Source organism: Hemibagrus wyckioides, linkage group LG02, assembly GCF_019097595.1.
Source record: "Hemibagrus wyckioides isolate EC202008001 linkage group LG02, SWU_Hwy_1.0, whole genome shotgun sequence".
NCBI classification, from domain to species: domain Eukaryota; kingdom Metazoa; phylum Chordata; class Actinopteri; order Siluriformes; family Bagridae; genus Hemibagrus; species Hemibagrus wyckioides.
Genome location: NC_080711.1, coordinates 1,703,876 through 1,710,409, shown reverse-complemented (window position 1 = coordinate 1,710,409; position 6,534 = coordinate 1,703,876). Strand labels below are relative to the sequence as shown.

Here is a 6,534-nt window from a genome sequence, read left to right as displayed (position 1 = left end):
GTCGGTCTTCGCTGTGAAAATGCAGACATCGAGCGGTCTATGTGACCTGACTACAGACTGAGATGTCGCATCATGAAGCGTTGGAAATGAACACGCTGTTTTGAATATTTTCCAGTCAATATGTTTTAAGTCTCTTTATGTGCGCTCGCTAACGAGAGCCATTTTGTCAGCCGTAATTTGTCTTTGGAGTATTCTTTGTTTTTGCACACTGATTAAAAGCAGCACAGAACAAAGAGAAACCCCACACTACGTTGTCCTGAGGTTATACCTGGGTTGTAAGGACAGTCCATCACTTGCTGAAAAAGTCTCCCGGATTAAAACATCTTACTCTGGCTCCTGAATAAATTTCTATTCCTCTGGATCCTTCATCATGCACTTCTTAATTCACCATAAAATTAAAATACCGACTTCTCGTTATTTCCCGCCAGCGCACGCAGAGGACGTGGAATTTAATAGCTGATGCCCCATTTTTTTTCCTGGACTGAGAAGCCAGTGTAGCGGAGAGCTTGAAATCAAAGAAGAGTTCCATCTTCATCCTCACAGATAGATCAGCATGAGATTCGGAGAAGTGTTTAAAGATAAAGAGAGCAGACTGAAGGGAAGAGGAGCGAGGTGGGACGAGGCGGCAGGGCCATGCTGGAGATTGAGGATGAGATGGATGGAGAAAATGAGGTGGCGTGAGGGATGAGGAAGACGTCGTGTAAAAGCAGAAGATGAAATCTCTTTCTGGTGTATGCTGAGGGGGAAGCAGGCCAGAGAAATATTTCCATGGTGACCGGAGCAGGCTGGAGCGACAGACGTGGCCATCAGAAGGTTAAATGTCCTCTCGTCACCTTTGTAAAGAAAAAAAAAACACCGACAACCGCAGCATGAAAAGATTTTTTAGATTCAGGTCTTGCCCAAAACGCTGCACGTTGATCACTGGTAGGCGTTCCTGACTCAAGTTTACTGCTGGTCGCCATGGTTACCTACGTATCGCTACGCCAGCGCAATGGCTGTCTTCCCACATGTATTCGTTCTTTAGTTTATTTATTTGTCAGCTCTCAATAAACCAGGTTTCATCCTCTGTACAGTCAGAAGCCAACAGTTCAGGCAGCATTGATTAGTTTTCTCGAACCGCTGCTCCGACAGTTCATAATTAATGCGCTCGTTATTGTTGCTATAGTAACAGCTCATTCACTGACTGAATGTAATCATAAATGGATAAAAATAATAAAGATGTTATGGTGTTAGAAAAACACACACAGCTGTTACAGGAATATAATCCACCTGGTGTTGCCACTGCTGATGTCATCAAGCGCTTCACAGCCGACCAATCAGCACACTACAGGGGAACACACACTACAGGGGAACACACACTACAGGGGAACACACACTACAGGGGAACACACACTACAGGGGAACACACACTACAGGGAAACACACACTACAGGGGAACACACACTACAGGGAAACACACACTACAGGGGAACACAGACTACAGGGGAACACACACTACAAGGAAACACACACTACAGGGGAACACACACTACAGGGGAACACACACTACAGGGAAACACACACTACAGGGAAACACACACTACAGGGGAACACAGACTACAGGGGAACACACACTACAGGGAAACACACACTACAGGGAAACACACACTACAGGGGAACACACACTACAGGGGAACACACACTACAGGGAAACACACACTACAGGGAAACACACACTACAGGGGAACACAGACTACAGGGAAACACACACTACAGGGGAACACACACTACAGGGGAACACAGACTACAGGGAAACACACTACAGGGGAACACAGACTACAGGGGAACACACACTACAGGGAAACACACTACAGGGAAACACACACTACAGGGAAACACACACTACAGGGGAACACAGACTACAGGGGAACACAGACTACAGGGAAACACACACTACAGGGGAACACAGACTACAGGGAAACACACACTACAGGGGAACACAGACTACAGGGAAACACACTACAGGGAAACACACTACAGGGAAACACACACTACAGGGAAACACACACTACAGGGAAACACACACTACAGGGAAACACACACTACAGGGAAACACAGACTACAGGGGAACACAGACTACAGGGGAACACAGACTACAAGGAAACACACACTACAGGGGAACACACACTACAGGGGAACACACACTACAGGGGAACACAGACTACAGGGGAACACAGACTACAAGGAAACACACACTACAGGGGAACACACACTACAGGGGAACACACACTACAGGGGAACACAGACTACAGGGAAACACACTACAGGGGAACACACACTACAGGGAAACACACTACAGGGAAACACACTACAGGGGAACACACACTACAGGGGAACACAGACTACAGGGAAACACACTACAGGGGAACACACACTACAGGGGAACACACACTACAGGGGAACACACACTACAGGGGAACACAGACTACAGGGAAACACACACTACAGGGGAACACACACTACAGGGGAACACAAACTACAGGGGAACACAGACTACAGGGGAACACAGACTACAGGGGAACACACACTACAGGGGAACACACACTACAGGGAAACACACTACAGGGAAACACACACTACAGGGAAACACACACTACAGGGGAACACACACTACAGGGGAACACACACTACAGGGGAACACACACTACAGGGAAACACACACTACAGGGGAACACACACTACAGGGGAACACACACTACAGGGAAACACACACTACAGGGGAACACAGACTACAGGGGAACACAGACTACAGGGGAACACACACTACAGGGGAACACAGACTACAGGGGAACACAGACTACAGGGGAACACACACTACAGGGGAACACACACTACAGGGAAACACACACTACAGGGGAACACAGACTACAGGGGAACACAGACTACAGGGGAACACACACTACAGGGGAACACACACTACAGGGGAACACACACTACAGGGAAACACACACTACAGGGAAACACACACTACAGGGGAACACACACACTCCAGTGCGCGTGTGTGTGTGCGCGCGTGTATGCGCGTGTGTGTGTGCGCGCGTGTATGCGCGCGCGTGTACGCGTGTGCGCGTGTGTGTGTGTGCATGTGTGTGTGTTCCCCACACCTGCAGTGCAGCTTTTTGTTCTTGCATTAATCCACATCTAGCTGAGATTCATACAGCTGCACATTTAATTGGCCTACATAACCTCTCTCTCTCTCTCTCTCTCTCTCACTTCCTATCTCCGTTCGTCTCCCCCCCTCACTTCGTATCTCCGTATGTCCCCCCCCCTCTCTCTCCCACTTCCTATCGCCATTCGTCTCTCTCCCTCTCTCTCCCTCTCCCTCACTTCCTATCGCCATTCGTCTCTCTCTCTCTCCCTCTCTCTCCCTCTCCCTCACTTCCTATCGCCATTCGTCTCTCTCTCTCTCTCTCTCTCTCTCTCTCTCTCCCTCTCTCCCCCTCTCTCTCTGTTCAATGCTAAATGATTTGAGTTTCAGTCAAATTTCGGTCTAGTAATTCAATCATTTTATTTATTTTTTATAAAGGTTATAGATTACAGTTAAAGCATTTTCTTTTCACCTCTCTGCTTTCCCAGAGTCACTCTTTACATTGCTTTTTTTATTTATCTTTTTGTGCTTTTTCTATTTTTAGCTGCAGGTTCAATAGATTCGATGGAGCCGTTTCAGAGAACTACCTGAAAAGAGTTTTTGAAAACGGTTGAAATCACAGTTCCTCAAGGCTCGCTCCTTGGTTCCCCTTACTGCTATGCTGATGACCCTCTACTCTTCCTCATGACACAGAAGTTTCTGCTCTGATCTTATTATTTATTTAAGCTCAGCACCTGAGGCTGTATATCTGGTGATGTATCTTCACAATCAAGGTCTTGTCATCTCCCTGGAGAACTTTCTCATCATACGATGTGACGAGGCATGAAGTTTAAGCTATCCTTCTGTCTTTATATTGCTAATCTAACTCGGTTTCACAGGCCGTTTCTCTCCATGCCAGACACTCAGGTACTTATTCTGTCCCTTCTTCTCTTGAGATGAGACTGTTGTTGACCCCTTCCCAGCAGATCCCTACACTTGATCCTGAATGCAGCTTCAGGACTTGATTAAGTTCTCCTCCATGTGTCACATCTTACATTGATTCTCTCTGTCAGTGATCTTCTCATTTCCGCACATGCCTGAACCATCCTCCACTTCTGCTTGGAGCCTCATTCACCTGAGTCACTCACTGTGATTGAAGATGACCCTGAATGGAAGATGGGTTTCCTGTGGATGGTACAATACAGACACCCAAAAGATGGGGGTTGGATTTCCTTCCATTCCATTTCCCCTAATGTTTCTTCCTCAGTTCCTCTAAACCTTTTTCCTTGCCATCTGACTTGCTTATTAATGATGGATATAAATTTATCATTTAAATCTGGACTTTAAATGAAGCCTTTATTATCACCACACATACATTACACCACAGTGGAATTCTTTTCTTCGTATTTCCTGGCTGAGGAGGTTGGGGTCAGAGCACAGGGGCAGCTATGATGCAGTGCCCCTGGAGCAGGAGGGGTTAAGGGCCTTTCTCATTTGCCCAACAGTGGTGCTTGGTGGTGCTGGGGTTTGATCCCTGATCCTCTGATCAACAATCCAGAGCCTTAACCAATTGAGCTACCACTGATCTTGTACACAAGGTCAAAAATGGACCTTCACCATCCTGAAGGTCCTTCAACCCCTGCTCTGAACCATGTGACGTTAAAGCCAGCAGCATGGCTTGACTCAACCTCCTCAGATTTCTCTCTACTGGCTCTCAGGTGATGAAATAATCTTCTACACAATTTGTATTCCATTTAAATATTTTTTTATGCCAGCTACAAAGCCCTCCTGTATGTTGCTTCGGATTACGGTGTAGTGCTGAGTATTTCAGCTACTTGAAAAAACGATGTGGTCCCCTCTTTAATGGAAAATGCCGAACCATTGTAAAAGCTCATGTCATTTCACACCCACTTCATACACCACTGCTGGCCAATTTGCTGCAGAGGTGGGCGATTTATTCTTTTATTTTTTCCCCAAAATTCCCTGCTATCCCGCCTTTCCAGTGTACCTTTCTGACCTTTAGGAATGCTGTTCAGGTGAAAGCGTGAAGCAAACTAATCTCTCATTTCCTTTTGTCTGATTCTTATAAATATCTAATCATCTCTGCCCTCCGTCTCCAGCAGTTCAAATTTGCATGACCTAATTTGTATGAAAAGTTATGAAGGTTAGAGCGGTGGCAAGGTTAGCATGCCTAGTGTAACCTAGCATACCTTTTTTATTACCCTAATCGCTTCCTATATTCAAAATCCTTCATTTAGATTCTTATGAATGTATTCCTTTTTCATGCCTCTCTCTGACTTTATCTGGTTCATCCTCATTTCAGGTTGCCTTTGTCTGCAGATCTTGCCTCGTATCTTCACGCTGCATCGCAGTGGGCGTATGTTAGCAGCCCTTTTGTAATGAATTTTGCGTTGAACGCGTTGTATGCATGCAGCACAGCTGATACGGTGATGTCTTTGCCTCGTATCGCTCTCCGAATCTCTGTAGTTCCCTTTCAGCTTGAAGCCCAAACTCCAAAAGACATCATGGCATTGTGGAGGAGACGGTGAGAGAGAGAGAGAGAGAGAGAGAGAGAGAGAGGAGGAGATGGAGGGATAGAGAGCGAGAGCGAGAGAGGGAGAGAGGGAGAAAGGGAGGGAAGGAAGGAAGGAAGAAAAATGAGGGGGGAGGGACGGAGCATACGAGAGGAGAGAGGAGAGAAAGCAACCAACCAGCTGAAAGAGACTGAGGGATCAGGTCTGTTTGAACGACTGAGAGAGAGGGAGGGAGAACGAGAGAGAGGGAGAGGGAGGGAGAGAAGGATTGTCAGAAGTGTTACTATAGCGCTTCTAGTCCTCCAGAACGCCGTGGATATCCCTCCCATTTCTCCGGTCTCTCCCAGCCATCCCTCGCCTCGCTCTACAATGTGATTTCCAGAGGTCCGTTTACTGTTGCTGTTATTTCTTTTTCTCCATTTCTTTTTTCACCTCCCCATTTTTCTTTCATCTCCCTCCCTCGTTTCTTTCTCTCTGTTTCTCTCTGTTTCGCTGTGCCGCTGCTGCTGCTGGATTTGTTGTCTCGTTAAATCTTGAGGGATCTGCAAACGAGAGACAACCGAAGAAGACCACCATCGGAAGACAGTAAGTAAAACCTTACTGCTTTTCTCCCAGAGATGCGTAGAAGGCTGGAGAGGCTCTTTGGCTCAGAAGGTGGGGTTGATGCTTGGATGAGAAGAGAAATTGCTCAAGATTTTAGAAGTGTGAAGCTGATTGGTAGATTTCTCCAAGTTCCTCCTTGTGGTGTCGTTTCTGCAGAGCAGAGTGAGTGCACACATGTGGACCGCATCGAGCGTACCGGACTGCATGGGAGGAGGAACGGATAGTCGAATGTTGGTGGAGTTGTGTTTCAGCAGCAGTGTTGGAGAAACACCGACTGTTTGAATTGAGCTC

At 46.8% G+C, this 6,534-nt stretch overlaps 1 protein-coding gene across 1 annotated transcript in view; it reads left to right on the top strand.

Annotated features, from left to right (window-relative positions):
- Positions 1 to 5,811: 5,811 nt before the first annotated feature.
- shank1 (SH3 and multiple ankyrin repeat domains 1) overlaps positions 5,812 to 6,534 on the top strand; it is a 129,786-nt gene continuing 129,063 nt past the window's right edge. The window contains exon 1 of the mRNA XM_058413909.1: positions 5,812 to 6,225. The gene's annotated coding sequence lies outside the window, so the exon portion shown is untranslated. The remainder of the gene's footprint in view (positions 6,226 to 6,534) is intronic.